Genomic DNA, 19,367 nt, shown 5'->3' on the forward strand with positions numbered 1-19,367 from the left:
TGGTGCAGCGACTTTGGAAAACAGTGTGGAGATTCCTTAAGAAATTAAAAATAGAGCTTCCCTATGACCCTGCAATTGCACTATTGGGTATTTACCCCAAAGACAGTGATGTAGTGAAAAGAAGGGCCATCTCTACCCCAATGTTCATAGCAGCAATGGCCACAGTCGCCAAAATGTGTAAAGAACCAAGATGCCCTTCAAGAGAAGAATGGATAAAGAAGATATGGTCTAGGGGAATCTCGGTGGCTCTGTGGGTTAAGCCTCTGCCTTTGGCTTAGGTCATGATCTCCGGGTCCTGGGATAGAGCCCCACATCAGGGGGAGCTCAGCAGGGAGCCAGTTCCCCCCCCACCGCCTCTCTGTCTACTTGTGATCTCTCTGTCAAATAAATAAAATAAAATAAAATAAAATAAAATAAAAAGAAGATATGGTCCATATATACAATGGAGTATTATGCCTCCATCAGAAAGGATGAATACCCAACTTTTGTATCAACATGGACAGGACTGGAAGAGATTATGCTGAGTGAAATAAATCAAGCAGAGACTCTATTTTCATATGGTTTCACTTACTTGTGGAGCATAAGGAATAATACGGAGGACATTGAGAGATGGAGAGAAGTGAGTTGTGGTAAATCAGAGGGGAAGATGAAGCATGAGAGACTGTGGACTCTGAGAAACAAACTGAGGGTTTTGGAAGGGAGGGGGTGGGGGATTGGGTGAGCCTGGTGGTGGGTGTTATGGAGGGCACGTACTGCATGGAGCACTGGGTGTGATACATAAACAATGAATTCTGGAACACTGAGAAGAAAGAAAGAAAAAAAAAAGCAGGCTCAGTGTTCAGCGTGGAGTCGAACTCAGGACTCGATCTCACATCCCTGAGATCATGACCTGAGCCAAAGTCAAGAGTTGGATGCAACCAACAGAGCCACTCAGGAACTTCCAGCATGTGACTCTTGATCTCAGGGTCATGAGTTCAAAGTCCGCGCTCGGGGTAGAATTTACTTAAAAGTATGCATGTAATTAAAAAAAAAAAACACCAACAAAGATAATGGTTGACCACTAGCATTTAAAACAACAAAACCGTATCATCCTGGCACAAAAATGAGCACAGAGATTAATGGAGCAGAACTGAGAACTGGAAATTAACCCAGGTTCATATGGTCAATTAATCTGGGGCAAAAATAAGCAATAAGGAAGAAACCATCTCTTCAAGAAATGGTGCTGGGAAAACTGGACAACTACAAGCAAAAAGAATGAAACTGGACCACTCTATCACACCATATACGAAATAAATGCAAAATGGATTAAAGACCTACATGAGAGAACTGAAACCATAAAACACAAACCTTGGCATGGATTTTTTTGATAGGTCAGCAGGAGCAGAACCAAACATCTGGGACTACAGCAGACTGGAAGCTTCTGCACAGTGAAGGAAGCCACCAACAAGACAAACAAGGCAACTCACTGAGCGGGAGAAGATATTTGCAAGGGCCCTATCTGATAAGGGGTAATACCCAGACTGTACAAAGCACTCATACACCTCATTAGCAAAAAACACAAACACCACGAAAACCAAAACCCGATCTGGTGTAGGAAATGGGCAGAGGCTCTGAATGGACCTTCTTCCAGGGAGGAGAAACAGATGGCCAAGATGTGCACAGAAAGGGGCTCAACATCACTCGTCCAGGGAAGTGCAAAATCAGAAGTGCAATGAGTGATCACCTCGCACCTGTTGTCTTTTTTTTTTTTTTTTTTTACTTGAGAGAGAGTGCAAGCATGAGAGTGGAAATGGTCAGAGAGAGAAGCAGACCCCCTGCTGAGCAGGGAGCCCGATGCGGAACTTGATCCTGGGACTCCAGGATCATGACCTGAGCCGAAGGCAGATGCTTAACCAACTGAGCCACCCAGTGCCCCTCTTTTTTGATAGTAACCATTCTAACAAGTGTTGTCAAGAAAGAGGAGAAAAGGGAATTTTTTAAAAAAAGATTTTATTTATCCATTTGACAGAGAGAGACACAGCAAGAGAGGGAACACAAGCAGGGGGAGTGAGAGAGGGACAACCAGGCTTCCCGCTGAGCAGGGAGCCTAATGCAGGGCTCAATCCCAGGACCCAGGGATCATGACCCTAGGCAAAGGCAGATGTTTAATGACTGAGCCACCCAGCTGCCCCTAAAAAAGGGGAATTTTTTTCTAAAGATTTTATTTATTCGGACTCCTGGGTGGCTCAGTCGGTTAAGCAGCTGCCTTTGGCTCGGATGGAGTCCTGCACTGGCCTCTTTACTTAGTGGGAAGTCTACTGCTCCCTCTACCTGCTCTGCCTGCCACTCCCCCAGCTTGTGCTCTCTGTCAAATAAATAAATAAATAAAATCTTTAAAAAAAGAAAAACATTTTATTTTTTCGTAGAGAGAGGGGGAGTGGTGGTCACGGGGAGCTCTATGAGGGACTTAATCCCAGGACCCTAGTCATGACCCAAGCCAAAGGCAGACATTTAACCTACTGAGCCAACCAGGCAACCCAGAAAAGGGAACTCTAATGTGCTGTTGGTGGGAAAGTAAACTGGCAGAGCCACTATGACAAATCTATGAAAGTTATCCCCCAAATAAAAAAAAAAAAACTATCATATGATCCAACAAGTCCACTTCTGGGTATTTATCCAAAGGAAACAAAAACACTAACTCAAAAAGGCACACACACCCCTAAGCTCATTGCAGGATTCTTTGCAATAGTCAAGACATGGAAGAAACCTAAGTGTCCACTGATGGATGAATGTACAAAGAAAATGTGGTATGTATGTCCAACAGAGTACTATTCAGTCATAAAAAAGGAAGAAATCTTGCTATCTGTGACAACACGGATAGAACTTGAGGTCCTTAAGCTAACATAGTGAAATATGTGCGAGAAGGAAAAACACCATACAATCTTCCATATATTTTCAATCTAAAAGCAAATGAGCAAAAATAAAAACAGATTTGTAAATACAGGTATTAGACTGGTAGTTGGGGCACCTGGGTGGCTCAGTCATTACGCATCTGCATCTGCGTTCAGCTCAGGTCATGATCCAGGTCATGATGCCCGGGTCCTGGAATCCAGCCCTGCATCCGGCTCCCTGCTCAGCGGGAAACCTGCTTTTCCCTCCCCCACTCCCCCTGCATGTTCTCTGTCTCTTGCGTGCGGACGCGTGCTCTCTCTCTCTCTCTGTTAAATAAATAAATAAATAAACTGGCAGTTGCCAGAGGAGAAGGTTGGAAGGATGGGTGAAGTAGGTGAAGGGCATCAATGCGCAGGAACTTCCGCTTATAAAATACACCGGTCACATGGATGTGAACTGTAGCTCAGGGAATACTGTCCATAATAACGCGATAACATTAGATGGTACATGTTGGGTCCGCAGCTCCAGGAATGCGGGAGGAACAATAGAAATGGTCACCACGCCGTCGTCTTCCAGGCTGCCCCTTCTTTAACCCATGACTCTCCCGCGGGAAGGACATATGCGGAGGACATGTCACCATAACTAACCCGATACCTATGCAGGAAACAGAACATCAGGACTCCCCCTACCCTCCAGTCAGCAAATACCTTACCTTATATGACTTATATGCCCTGCCTTAACCCAGATAAAGACCCACTTGACCCCTCCCGCAGGGAACTTCCCAGACTCCTCTCTCCAGAGTGTCAGAACCTAGCGGGAGGGCGCTTTAAATAAATCTCGCCTTGAGCCCATCTCGCCTGCTGTCCCGTTTATCTCCCCTGTAAAACCTTACAGTACAGATGGTAAACACCATGGTAAGGGCTCCCAATATATTTCAATGTTGAATCACTGTGTGATAACACTTGAAACCGAGTATAATATTGTATACCAGTGTTATTTCAATTAAAAAATAATGTAATTAAACACATTAGTCCGTTAGAAAAGAAAAAAGATCATCTCAATAAAGGAGATAAATAATTCACCCTTTTATCATTAAAGTAGAAGAAAACAAGAATGATAGAAGGATGGAGGGTAGGAAGGGGGAAAAAGACAAACCTAGAATAGAAACAAAATGAAGCTCTAGGGGCATGAAGAAAAACTGCAGTAAATGTAATATTAATGGTGAATGTAAAGTTTTTCCGGCGAGATGAACACAACACCAGGCAAAGTGGGTGCAAGGCAAGATTTATTAGAAACACTCTCCGGGGAAGTTTCAGGGCTCAGGAGAAGAGGAGCCAGGAAAGTTGCACCAGGAGGAGGTAGGCACCCTGGGGTGGTGGAAGTCGCCCCAAGGCAGGGAGGAGGGGACTTTTAAGAGGCCTCGAGAGGAGTTCAGGGGTCTTTTGACAAGTTTCCCTTATTTGGATATTTCGCCTGCTCTTCGGGGTCCCATTGGTCTACTGGAGCCCAGGGCGGGGGTCTCAGATTCCTGCTTGTCAGCGTCCCATTGGTCCATGGGAGCCCGAGCAGGGAGGGTCTCAGATTCCCGCTTGGGTCTTTGTTCTCCTGTTCGAGTTCTGGTTTTGTGGCGGGAATTTTTGCCCTCTTAAGTAGCCCTTTCTGAGAGCCCAACAGTGAAAGGTCATTCCTTTAAAATGGTAAGAATGCTCACTATCCTCACTTTTAGCAACACTGACTAGAGCTTCTAACCTTAGTAAGAATAACCATAGTAATTGGAAAGAAAGACACAAAACTGTCATTATAAATGATATCATTGTTTATGAAAAAATACGACAGAACTGAGAGCAGGATTTTTTTTTTCAAATTAATTGAAAGAAAGTTTAGCATTTTTGTCATGTGATATCAGTGTACAAATTTCTACTGCGTTTTTATAGAACGGTCTCAAATTCTGCTGTTACCTATTTCAGGTTGGAAATGGACCCCAAGCCTAGGGTCTTAGACTCATTTTAATTCTCTTGAAAAAGCTTCACATGGTCAAAATTCCCATTTGGGGCTTCTCAGATTTTTTAGGATAAGATTTTAATGAGAATATTCAAATTCATTTCAGCAGGAAAACAATTAAGAAGGCATCTGTTTGCTGAAGTTTTATCTTTATTTTCTCTTAATAGCTGTTTCAGTATTATCAGCCTGAATGAAGACACAGAAGATCAATAAAGATATGAAAATCCACCATCAAGTTGATGAAATTCATGAAGAACAGATTCCTTGCATTATTTAAGTTCAAATAACTGCTGTTAGTAAAGGATAAATGAAGGGCTGGTTTAATAAGACCACTACCATTAAAAACACTGGGAGCTGTTGTTAATTACGTTTTTTGTTTTTGGTTTTTTTTTCTGGTTTTAAAAAAGAACAAGCTGGGGTGTAGGGGTTTCTTAAACTCCCTTCCTCAAAACAGTGTGTTTGCATACACAAATCCATGGGTAAGGAGAAGAGATCCAGAGAAGAATAATAACGACCAAATCATGTAAAGAACCTAGAATATTTAGCCTGTAGAAGCAGATTCACAGTGTAATGCAAGTGAGAGCTTTTTTCAGAAATTTTAAGTGGAGGCCACATATTTAAAGACCAGACAGAAATGATAAATTAATGATGTGGACTTGGTGCAGTAAATTTGGATATATCATGTAAAAAGCTGAAACTAAGCTATATGTATATATTTGGGATTCAAAATGCCAGCCCAGGGGCACCTGGGTGGCTCAGTCGTTAAGCGGCTGCCTTCGGCTCAGGTCATGATCCGGGGCCTGGGATGGAGCCCCACAGAGGGCTCCCTGCTCCAAGTAAGCCTGCTTCTCCCTCTCCCTCTGCCTGTTGCTCCCCCTGTCCTGCTTTCTCTGAGAATTAAATAAAATCTTAGAACAAAACAAATGCCAGTCCAGCTTCGGCAGAACTTCATTTTTAAAGACTGATTGATTGATTGATTGATTTGACAGAGATCACGAGTAGGCAGAGAGGCAGGGGGCGGGGTGGGGGAGGCAGGCTCCCCACAGAGCAGAGAGCCTGATTTGGGGCTCAATCCCAGGACCCTGGGATCATGACTCGAGCCAAAGGCAGAGGCTTAACCCACTGAGCCACCCAGGCACCCACAGAACTTCATTTTTATTTTTTTATATTTTAAAGATTTTATTTATTTATTAGACAGACAGATCACAAGTAGGCAGAGAGGCAGGCAGAGAGAGAGGAGGAAGCAGGCTCCCCACCGAGCAGAGAACCCGATGCGGGGCTCAATCCCAGGACCCTGAGATCATGACCCGAGCCGAAGGCAGAGGCTTTAACCCACTGAGCCACCCAGGCACCCCAGAACTTCATTTTTAAAGAAAGGCCAAAAATACAGAGTTTAATAAAATTCTAATTTTTAAGTGTTAAGGTTTATTTCAAAATTAAACCTAAAGTTTCTAGAACTGATGAGGGAGCAGAAGGCTGGCTGAGGACAAAGCAAAAGGCTGACACCTCGCAATCTCCCCCTCACCCCCTCCACTCCTGGGTGGGAAATGTGACATTCTTTGGGAATGTCCCAACTCTCTTTATGTTAATGGCTTGCTAAAAGGGAAAAACAACCTTGAGACCGACTTTGCCTCTCTAGGCCCTCTTTAGCATATGAAAGTTCTATTGAACCTCCTTTTTCCTTACCTCCCCTCCAACTCCAGGGTACATAACCTGCCATCCCTCACAACTCGGGGCAGCAGCTCTTCCTGCCCATGGGTCCTGTCCCCGTGCTTTAATAAACCATCATTTTGCACCGAAGATGTCTCAAGAATTCTTTCTTGGTCATAGGCTCCAGACCTCACCCCACGGAACCTCACCTATGTTCTAGAACTTCATCAGAACCAATTCCAATTTGGGAATGTGGTTTTCTCACATTACCACCAAGTAATTAATTCTCCAACGCCAGCTGGGTTTCCTACAATTCAACTCGATTCCGACCCCATTGACCCAGAAATAGCATCACATTCCACAAGTTATAGGCTCAGTTCCACAAGACTGTCCTCTGCTTCAGACACCAATCACTGACCAACCCACTGACTACAGACTGGAGGTTCCCACAACCCTCTCCTTGGGATCTTAATTTGCTAGAGTCCTTCACGAAACTTAAAAAAATCCATTTACTCACAAGTTACCATATTACTACACAGGATATTAGAGGATACTAATCAACAGCCAGATGAAGAGATTCTGAAGTTAAGTTCCCAAAGGAGCTTCTGTCCTTAGGGAGCTGTGGACCCAGCACAATAGCACAGGGAAGCATTCTGACTCACCAGCTGTGAAGCTCTCCACACCACTTTCTTCTGGGATTTCATAGAGGCTTTATTCCACAGGCCCTTACCATTGGTGATTGATTCAACTTACCATTAAATCACTTCCATTGGTGATTGATTCAACCTCCAAACCTGTCTCCTCCCCGGAAATCAGGGTGTGGGACTGCAAGTTCCAACCTCTGGATCCAGACTGGTTCCCCTGACAACCAGTCCTCACAGTTAGGCATTACCCTATAGTCACCTCATTAACATAAACCCAGCTGTGGGGAAAGGGACTTGTTATGAATGACAAGAAACCCATTTCACCTTAATGGCTCTGAAGCATTTATTTAGAAACTGAGGACAAGAGACCAAACATTATAGCAAAAGACGCTCTCCTTGCTCTTCCCACTCAGGAAATTCCAAGGGTTTTGGGAGCTGTAAGCCTATAACTAAGAACGAAGACCAAATATTTATGAGAAATATATTTTTGTTGTATCAATGGCTAGATATATTTCTTATAAATCCCAACATTGCAGACCTCTTCTTAATCATTACATTACAACATATGAAAAATATTCAGTATTCTTTATTCAGTATAAGGCTTATCTGCTTTAGAAGATAATTTATAAATGAAATGTTTTTACATTAAAAATGAGTACAATGAGGAGCACCTGAGTGGTTCAGTTGTTTGAGCATCTTGATTTCAGCTCAGGTCATGATCTCAGGGTCATGAGACTGAGCCCTGAGTTAGGCTCAGTGTGGAGTCTACTTGTCCCTCTCCCTTGCCTGCACCCCACTGGCATTCTCTCAAACAAATACATAAAATCTTTTAAAAATAACATTTTTAATGTTTTTGTGAAATATACATGGGAGTATACAGAAATACATGCAGCAAAATGAGATGCTATGAACACCATTCTGCAGCAAACATTGCTGTCTCCCCAGAAGTTCTCACATGCCTCTTCTCCATCTCAGTCCCCTCTTCTCCCTGCTGAAGGTGCTCACCTGACTTCTCCTTGTCTGAAATGGCTTTCACCTTTTGGAGCAAAGGTTCTCAAGGCTGAGGGTAATATTCTAGATTATTTTCTTGCAGGATTTGAAGACACCATGCCTTTGTCTTCTAGATAGGCACTGTTCCTATTATGAAGTTAGCTATCAGTTTTATTGTTGCTTTGAAGTGATTGCCCCCCCCCCCCCATTTACCCTGTATGGCCTTCATAGGGCTTTTCAAATTTCTGGCTTAAAAGTCTTTTTATCAGTTTTGGAAAATTCTTGGCCATTACATCTTCAAGTATTACTTCTGTCCCATTCTTTCTCTTCTCCCTCTCTGAGTTTTCAAGTTCACAAATGTTAGATGTTGTTATATCCCATACATCTCTTACACTTTTCTCATTTTCCATCCTTTATCTCTCTGTGCTTAATTCTAGCCACTCCTTCATTATATTTCAGTCTACTATTAAATCCATCCACTAAGTTCTTACAATTTAGCTAGCATATGGTTTAGTTTTAGAATTTCCATTTTATGATTTTTACTTCTCTGATGAATTTTTCAATCTTGAACATGTTAGGTTTCCTAGAAGCAGAGCCTGAGCTACGAATTCTCGTGCAACTGACTTATTGCAGGAAAACTTCTGAGGAGCGCAGAATAAGGCATGGGAAGAAGCCCAAGATGTTGATGCGGCTGAAGTCCTCAGCCTGACCCCAGAGGATGGAGTTCTGAAGCACCAAGAACATCACATGGTTGTCCTCTTTGAAGCAAGCTGTCTGTCTATATAACTTAAATACTCCTGGATTAGTCAGTTACTGCCTGCTGGGGCAGGGATGAGGGGGTTCAGGCTAACTTCCTAAGGAATTCCAGGAGAGATGCCCTCATCAATTGAGGACAGTTCTGGGAAAGAGTATGAGCAGCTTACACTTGGGGGTATGAGTAGGGGCATAGGTGGAGTGAGTGAATCCACTTAGTAAATAAATCACGGTAGAGAACTAAGAGTGGGGTGCCTGGGTGGCTCAGTTGGTCGAGCATCTGCCATCCACTTGGGTCATGATCTCAGGGTTCTGGAATCAAGGCCCATATCAGGCTCCCTGCTCTGAGGGGTGGGGGGCCTGCTTCTCCCTCTCCCTCTGCCTGCCGCTCTCCCTTCTTGTGTGCTGTCAAATAAAATCTTAAAAAAAAAAAAAAAGACTACCAGTGTCTGCTACAAATGTATTAAGCATGTTTATTATAAAGTCTGCAGTTGGTAACTCTATTATCTGGATCTGTTGAAGGTCTTTCTGTTGTCTGTTGTTTCTTTTGGTTTCAGTCATTATCTTGTCTCTTGACATGCTAGTTATCAGTGAGTGCCAACAATGTGTATGAAAAATTGAACTTTTTCAATTCAAAAATTTTTTCAGTTCAAAAATATTTGAGGCCTAGGATTTTTATCTTCCTCTAGAGGGGATTTGTTTGCCTTTGGCAGGGTGCTGGGGCATTAGATTAGCAATTTTGAATCACCTTTGTCCAACCATGGACTGAAGCAAATCAAACCTGGGCTTCAACTTCAGTGTAGCCCTTTTTTTCACTCAGAGTAAGAATGAAAAGATTTTTTAGGATCCCTTGGTAGGCTATATTCTCCAAGTTTTTGGCCCCTAGCTCTGTGACTCTATCAAAAACTGTGCTTCTCAGCCTGTGAATTGCCTCCCCCAGGTTGGTTCACAACTAAAGGAGAAAATAAGTGTGATACAGTCCAGGCTCACTTCTCCAGATTTCCTCTTTTGTTTAGATCTTGGTCCCAGAATTCTGTATTACCTTGTTGTTATGAGCTTAATTATATACCCCGAAATCCATGTGTGGTCTTAACCCCTTAACTTGAAGTCTTAACCCCCCAGTACCTCAGAATGTGACTGTAATTGGAGACAGGGCCTAAAAAGCGGCAATTAAGTTAGAACATGGCTATTATGGAGGCCCTAATCAGATACAATGGGTGTCCTCATAAGAACATTGGTTATGTGTGTGATTTACACATACCTACATCTCTGTTCATGAGTTAGATTGGCTTATAATTTCCTTTTCTTTAAATATACATGAATTTGGTATCAGAGTTATTCTAGCATGAAAAAAAATCATTTGGGGGTGTGTGTGTGTTCTTTTCCTATTCTCTAGAAGTATTTGTATAAGATTGTCATTAGAGTTCACTGGTGAATTTAGACCGAGAATTTTCTTTGTAGACATTTAAAGAAAATTATGAATTCAATTTCTTATTAGTTATAGCACTGTTTAAATTTTCCATTACTGTTCCTGTTAGTTTTGGAAAGTTGAAAAAGAGCTTCTCCTAGGACAGTGTTTCTATATATATAAGTTGCACATTAAAATCATTTGGGACCTTTGAAAATAACCATGCTTAATTTCTGTCCTTCATGCTTCCAATTTAATCTGGGTATTAGTAGTTTGTAAAATAAAAAAAAAAAAGATGAATTTTAATTTTCAAAAATACCTTTATTTTGTGTGGTTTCAACTCTATAAGTATCCATCTAATATTTATATAGTCACTATGTGTTTGTATTATACACATAATAAAGTTACTGATAATCAAAAACTTAATAAAAGATGAACACACTAAGAGGTCTCACTTCCATTCCATCCTCATTTGCCTCTTTCTCTCAGTGTCCTAAGATTGACCATTTTCATTAGTTTGTATTAATCCATCTATGTTTTTTATTCATGCCTAAGTGCATACATGTGTGCACACACATGTGCACAAACACACACCTTTTATTCTCCACTTCATACAAAAAGTGGACATATTTTATCCACTGTTCTTTGTATTCATTAGCTAATGCTAAGAAATCACCCCACGATATACTGGTAATAATCACCTACTGTAGTTTTCTTGAGTCAGGAAATGGCTGCCTGAGCAATTCTGGCTCAGAATCTCTCTTAAGATCACAGTCAGATGCCAACTGGGTCTGTAATCATCTGAAAGTTTGAGGAGGATCTATTTCCAAGGCGGCTCACTCATGTGGTACGCAGGCTGGTCCTGGCAGCTGATGGGAGTTCTTCAGTTTCTCTGTATGCAGGCCTCTCCACAGGACTGTTTGTAGGTCATCAGCACATGGTGGCCAGCTTCCCACAGAATGAGAGCTCAGAGACCAAGGTGAAAAATTGCAATGCCTTTAGACAAGCCTTGGAAGTCACATGTCATGTCTATTTCTATTTAAAACAAAACAAAACAAAACAAAACAAAAAACCGAAAACATCTGATTACATTAAATGTATACATTTTCCCCTATATCCTTGCCATTCAATAGGTCGTCTTTTGTTAACTGTTTCCTTTGCTGTTCAGAAGCTTTTTATTTTGATGTAGTCCCAACAGTGTGTGTGTGTGTGTGTGTGTGTGTATGTGTGTGTGTGTATATATATGAATATATATATATAATTTTTAAAAAAGATTTTATTTGACACAGATAGGAAACAAGCAGAGGGCGTGGCCAGCAGAGGGAGAGGGAGAACCAGGCTTCCCATTGAGCAAGAGCCTGATGTGGGGCCTGATGCAGGGCCTGATCCCAGGATCTTGGGATCATGACCTGAGCCAAAGGCAGATGCTTAATCAACTGAGCCACTCAGGTGCCCTGCTTTTTTGAAATTCTTTTTAAGATTTTATTTATTTATTTGAGAGAGAGAGAGAAGAGTGAGATCATGAGCAAGGGGAAGGGTAGAGGGAGAAGCAAACTCCACACTGAGCAAGGAGCATGATGCGGGATGTGATTCCAGGACCCTGGGATCATCATGACCTGAGCCAAAGGTAGATGCTTAATGTACTGAGCCACCCAGCTACCCCAATAGTTTATTTTTGCTTTTGTTTCCCTTGCCTGAGGAGGCAACCTTTTTTTTTTTTTTTTAAAGATTTTATTTGTTTATTTGACAGACAGAGATCACAAGTAGACAGAGAGGCAGGCAGAGAGAGAGGGAAGCAGGCTCCCTGCTGAGCAGAGAGCCTGATGCAGGACTCAATCCCAGGACCCTGAGATCATGACCTGAGCCAAAGGAAGCGGCTTAACCCACTGAGCCACTCAGGCGCCCGAGGAGGCATACCTTTAAAAACTGTTCCTATGGCCAATGTCAGAGAAATTGTTGCCTATGGTCTCTTCTAGGATTTTTAGGGTTGTGGGCTTCATTTAGGTCTTTAATCCATTTTGAGTTTAATTTTGCGTATGTATAATAAAGTGGTCCAGTTTCCTCAACACTATTTGTTGAAGACTCTCTTTTTCCCATTGCATATTCTTGCCTATCTTGTAGATAGACTGTAAAAGGGTGGGTTTATTTCTGGGCTCTCTATTCTGTACCATCAACTTATGTATCTATTTTTGCACTGGTGCCATATTGTTTGATTACTTTTGATAATCTTGTAGTATATCTTGAAATCTGGGACTGTGATACCTCCAGCTTTTTCTTTTTCAAGATTGCTTCAGCTATTCAAGGTCTTTTGTGGTTCTGCATAGATTTTAGGATTATTCGTTCTAGTTTTGTGAAAATTGCTGTTGGTATTTTGATGGGTGGGCACTGAATCTGTAAATTGCTTTGGATAGTATGGACATTTTAAGAATATTTTTTCTTTTAATCCATCAGCATGGACTATCTTTCCATGTACTTGTGTCATCTTTAATTTCTTTCATCAATGTCCAGGTCCTTTACCACCTAAGTTTGTCCCTAGGTATTTTATTATTTTTGGTACAACTGTAAATGGGATTGTTTTCCTAATTTCTTTTCCTGCTACTTCATTATTAGTATATAAGCTCAAATAGTTTTTTGAAGGCTATGTTTTTGGCAACTTCTTCTTTTACAAAAACTGATCTGTTAAACCTATTTCTTTTAGGGTCAATATTGGTATGTATATATGTATGTACGTATGTATGTATGTATGTATGTATGTATTTACTTAGAGAGAAAGAGAGGCAGAGAGAGAGAATCTCAAGCAGACTCCACACTGAGCAGAGCCTGATGTGGGGCTCCATCTCATGACCCTAAGATCACAATGAGATGAAGCAAAGAGCTGGACACCTAACTGACTGTGCCACCCAGGTACCCTAATATTGGTAAATTCTATTTTCATAGTTTATCAAGTCATTCAGATCTTCAAACTTCTTTGCATTGAGTTATGTAAGTTAATTTCAAATGATTGTTAAGATTCTGTTTCTGTGATTATTTACCCTCATCATTTCATATTTTGAGTATTTATTCTGTCTCCCTTTTCCTTGATTAATAAAGTTAGCAAGTACTTAGCTTGCTTGTCTAATTCCAGAGTCAGCACACTTCTTTATATGGGGTGGATAGTAAGTATTTTAGGCTTTGTAGGCCAAAATATTATGTTGGTACTTATAGAACAGGAGTGAAAATTTTCTATAAAATTTTTATTGATAACATTCAAAATATAATAATAATTAAGTACTTAAAAGATAATATTGATTCACTAATGAGAAAAGAGGCATTCTTTTCTGGGAGATAAAATTTTGCTTAAGTAGGGTTCAAAGTTCATGTTTCTTATCATCAAAACATTACAAATGTTCATCTGTTAATGCTGATATGTAATAAGATTTACAGATTTCATATTTGAAAGTGCCTTTTCACAAAGATGGGTACTGTCAAATACTGATATCCATGAGCATCTGTTTTAATTGAATATATTAATTACTGGGAAAGCATTTTTTGAATCCTATTAAATTCTTCAATATTTGCCTTTTTTACCTTGTCATTACTTTACAGACTAATCCCCTGCAATTAGAAGTTAGATGGAAGCTCTTTGATCACATAGTTAAATAAATTTTGAAATATGGAAATTTCCTTTGCATTTGCATTCCGGTCTGAAAAAGTGCTGCTGGAACTTGAGTTTGAGCTCACAAACATATCTGCTGTAAAAATGTGTAGGAATGAAGGCCTCATTTCTCATTTTAACTTCTTTTTAAAAAGATTTTATTTATTTATTTAATAGAGATCTCAAGTAGACAGACAGGCAGGCAGAGAGAGAAGAAGGGAAGCAGGCTCCCCACTGAGCAGAGAGCCCCATGTGGGGCTCGATCCCAGGACCTTGGGATCATGACCTGAGCTGAAGGCAGAGGCCTTAACCTACTGAGTCACCCAGGCGCCCCTCATTTTAACTTTTAACAGCACAAGAGGTATATAAAATAGCTTGATGTTAAATTGACACTTGAACAACACAGGTTTGGACTGAGCGGATCCACTTACATGCAGATTTTTAAGCTACCGTACTGTGAATGTATTTTCTCCTTTTTTTTTTTTTTTAAGAGACAAAGTGCATTTAAGTAAGGAGGGAGGGGCAGAAGGAAAGGGAGAGAGAATATTAAGCAGGGTCCATGCCCAGTCCTGAGCCCAACAATCTCACCTGACCCTAAGGCTCAATCTCACCTGACCCTAAGATCATGATCTGAGCTGAAATAGAGTCAGACGCTTAACAGACTGACTCAAGCACCCCTCTTGTGATTTTTTTTTTAAGATTATATTTATTTATTTGACAGAGAGATCACAACTAGGCAGAAAGGCAGGCAGAGAGGCAGGGGGAAGCAGGCTCCCTGCTGAGCAGAGAGCCTGATGCGGGGCTGGATTCCAGGACCCTGAAATCATGATCTGAGCTGAAGGCAGAGGCTTAACCCACTGAGCCACCCAAGTGCCTCTTACGATTTTTTTAATAACATTTTTTTCTCTGATTTACTGCAAGAATACAGTATATAATATACATAACATAGTATTAATCGACTATTTTATGTTATCAGTAAGGCTTCTAGTCAAGAGTAGGCTACTAGTTTTTTTGGGAAACCAAAAGTTATGCCCAGATTTTCAACTGCACAGGGGTTGGTGCCCTTAGGTCTTGCATTGTTCAAGGGTCAACTATACTATGCTTCAAAGTGTTATTAGGTTGTTGAAACAACTTCACCTCAGGTTGTTTCCTATGCAAGTACTATTTTGCCACATAATTTTAGGTTAAACTCATTAAGAACAATCAAATCTGCTGTAAAAGCTAGTGTCTAAAGCCATTCAGTATCTGGTAACAGTGGCTGACAGTGGTTGTTCTTATTCAGAAAAATTTCACTTTTGGTCCTGAGCTAAAAAGCTTGCCATAAAATGTTATCCCTGCTAAGTCACTGAACTGTGGCTTGGTAGAGCAAGTCAGGATAGGCAGCTTCTATTTCTGAGAAAAATTCACAAAACTAATGATGGTAAAGGCCATCAGAATAAATGAAGCTTCCCGTTAACAACACCAGTTTTGTAATGCATGACAGATTCAAGTATTTTGTGCAAAGTACCTGCTGATAAGCCACAATTTGTCTGTGCCCTTTTTATGAATTAGTGTTTTTTCATCTTCTTGGAAAATATCCTCTCCTGCAGTTGTTCCAATGCAGACCAGTCACCCAGCCTAAATTTTTGGTCAAATTTGGCATAGATTTCTTGAATAAACAACTGAACAGTATGAGTAACATGGGTTTACTCATCAAGAGCCTGGAAAATCACTCAAAGTCATCTGTATTGTTTTTAATTGACTATCAACCTTGCTCCAATGGCCTCAGCTCTGAGCCACTGTTCTCACTGAACAACTAGGAGTCTTATTAAATTTTGTTTTCTGGACACATTTCTTTGGCTGCTTCAATTAAATACAATTAATTCACAAGTAATAAATGTCTTTCTCTGCTTGGATAACAAATGAACCACTCAGAAACTCACTTTGATTGCAGCTTCATTTTCATTTTTCGGGAAGAAATTGTTAGACTGTTAAATATCATTAAAAATACCTAATTTTTCTTACCGTTGCTGTCCTATGTGAGGGATATGGTGGGGAGTGCTTAGTGTGGTAGTGTCAAAGCAGACTGTGTTCTTTTGGCAGAGCTACAGTGTTATTCCATAATAAAAATCAAGTTTTTAAAAAATTTTTAAAGGTTTTATTTATTTATTTGACACAGAGAGAGAGAGATATCACAAGTAGGCAGAGAGGCAAGCAGAGAGAGAGAGGGAGGAAGCAGGCCCCCCCGCAGAGCAGAGAGCCCGACGCGGGGCTCGATCCCAGGACCCTGGGATCACGACCCGAGCTGAAGGCAGAGGCTTAACCCACTGAGCCACCCAGGTGCCCCTAAACATCAAGTTTTGCGACCTAATTTGGTGAAAATAATCCATACTCCACTATCCTAAGAGCATGACATTTAAAATCCACTTTTCTCTCTCTTCTTGTTTTTGTTTGATGTGATGCGTATGCACTGGTAAAAAAAATTACATTGAAATTTAAGGTTTTTAAATAAGATGCTACAGCATGTAGATATGCACAGAGTTGGGAAGGCTGCCATGTTCTTACTACATCACTGACATGCAGTGTGTCAAGCAGCATGCAAAGGGCTAAGACATGAGAGTGCCACACACACTTTCTGTCACAACTACTCAATTCTGCCATCACTGCACAAAAAGCTGCTGTAGGGAATATATTTTTAAAAATGAGTGTTTCTGCATTCCAGTGTAACTAGGAACACTCAATTTGAAATTCAGAAAATTTCCACGTGTCACAAAGTATTTTTTCAACCACTTACAAATGTAAAAGCCATTCTGAGTTTGTAGGCCATACAAAACAGCCAAATTTTGACTGTAGGGTATAATTTGCTGCCTCTTCATCAAATGCAATGATTAAAAAAAAAAAAAAAAAGACCTGGAGTGCCTGGGTGGTTCAGTCAGTTAAGTGTCTGTCTTCAGCTCAGGTTATGATCTGAGGGTCCTAGATTCAGCCCTAAGTCGTGCTCCCTGCTCAGTTGGGAGTCTGCTCCTCCTTCTGCCCTCTCCTCTGCTCATGCTCTCTCTCTCTCTCAAATAAATAAATAGAATTTTAAAAAAATGATCCAACTTACTAGTTCTATTTCTCTAATGTCTAACTCATTAATTCCTGACTGTCAGCAATCCATAATTCCTTTCTTATGCTTTCCTTTGGTTTTCTATTTTTAAAAATACAGTATGCTTAATTCATTTTCAACATTCCATTTTTCACTGAAATAAGTATTTAGGACTATGAGTTTTTTTCCGAGGACTACGTTAGCTGGATTCCATCAATCCTGACATTCAGTTTTTATCATTTTCTAGAAATTCTGCAATTTTGGTTCGTTTTTCCCCTTTACCCAAAGTTTGTAATTTTTCTTAAAATTTCAAGATATATGGGATACCTGGGCAGCTCAGTTGGTTAAGCATTTGCCTTCGGCTCAGTGATGATCCCAGTGTCCTGGGACGGAGTCCTGCATCAGGCTCACAGCTCAGTGGTGGTGGGGGAGGCTGCTTCTTCCTCTGCCTGCTGCTCCCCCGCTTGTGTTCTCTCTGGCAAATAAATATAATCTTAAAAAAAAAAAGAGAGAGGGAAAATACAATTTCAAGGTATGGGGCAACTTCATTTTCTGACTTTATTTTTTCATCCTTGTTGTATTATTTTCAGAGAATGAAATATGTATTATTTATACTTCTCGAATTTATCAAAGTTCACTTTTCATCCACTGATAGTCAATTTTCGTGATGTTAGATGGCACTGGTAAAAATGGTATATTCTACTAATACATATTGAATTTGGTGTGTATTTGTCGGATCTACCACTGTACTGATTATGTAGTATGGGTCTTCTTTACTTCATTTTTTTTTTTCTTTCTTTCTTTCTTTTTTTTTTTTGGTCCACATAATTTGCCTTAGGCTGAGAGAATTGAATTAGTCTCCTAGTATTAAGGTACTTCTACATATTTCTCCATGTAGCTCTTGTTGTTTTTTGCTTTAAGAAAGATGCTATTATGTTATTAGGTACAATATTTATTCATAACTGTCATAAGTTCCTTGAGAATTAGTCTTTAGGATTAGAAAGTGCATTTCTTTGTCTTGCTTATGTTTTCTGCTTTGAATTGTACCTTGTTTTATTAAGACCATGAGTCCTGCTTTCTTTTTATTTGCAAGTTGCCCTTGCCCACCCTTTTTTCACCTTTAATCTATTTTAGATGTTTCTTATGTACAGCACGATACAGAATTAGGTTTTGTCTGTCATCCAACCTGAACACCTTTTTATTTTAATAGAGGAGATACGCCTATTTACATTGCTTTATGTGACTATTTGTAGAGACTTAGTTTAGTTCTCTCATATTTGCTCTTTACTAAAAAAAGTAATTTTAGTTTTTTTAAGATATTATTTATTTGAGGGAGAGAGAGCATGAGAGGGGGGAGAGTCAGAGGGAGAAGCAGACTCCCCACAGAGCAGGGAGCCCGATGTGGGACTTGATCCTAGGACTCCCAGATCATGACATGAGCTGAAGACAGCTGCTTAACCAACTGAGGCACCCAGGTGCCCTGAAAAAAGTTTTAACATTTAGAAGGGTTTGTGTTTTTGATTTAGTGGTTTTCTTTATACTTCCACCTTTTTGTAATATCTTTGAATCCTGTGTCTTTGGACAGTATCTGCTTTTCTTTTATGAGCAACATTAGCTTGTACTTCCTCCATATCTTCCACTATCCAAGTTTAGGCAATGTTACTATCCTTTACTTTTGTACTCTTAAATATACTTAAAATTCTATTACTTGTCAGTTTTAAATTATTACCTTCGATTTGATTCTTATGATACAGGGGGCAATCAGGGAGCTTTATTCCATATTCTATCTTTTATTTTTTTGTGGTTAGCTGTATTATTTCTACACTGTCAGAGAGTAAAACATTTAGGTATTACTGTCACACTTATTCCCCTTTTGTTTTAGTCTTAGTTCTGTTGTTAAATGTGTTACATTCTTAATGCTAGCCATTTGCTGACCTTTCCCCTGTAATTACTTGGTCGCTTGAAACTTGCCCTCACACTTGATTAACGGTTTGAGTGATACAGAGTTTTAGGATCAAAATCAGACTGAACGAAGGGGCTGCCAATCTTGGGTACCAACCGCTGTGTAGGAATACCATCATCTCTTGGCACAGGACTCCATTTATTTAGATTTTTACTTCAGCACTGGGGGCAAGCTCTACAGCTGCACAAGCAGGAAAAGAAAGTAGAGTGAGGACAGGGCATCAGCTTGGTTTCTTTCCACTCTTTTTGTCCTCATGAGCTCCTCTCCTTATCAACTGATTTTCAGCTATGGAGAAAAAGCTCCCATCTCTCCCTCAGCCGTGGACTATACATGGTCTTGTCTGTAGTTCTTCCAATATTACTCCATTTGCCTTCCATCTTTTAGAA

Source organism: Neovison vison, chromosome 7 (genome assembly GCF_020171115.1).
Source record: "Neovison vison isolate M4711 chromosome 7, ASM_NN_V1, whole genome shotgun sequence".
Classification (NCBI taxonomy): domain Eukaryota; kingdom Metazoa; phylum Chordata; class Mammalia; order Carnivora; family Mustelidae; genus Neogale; species Neogale vison.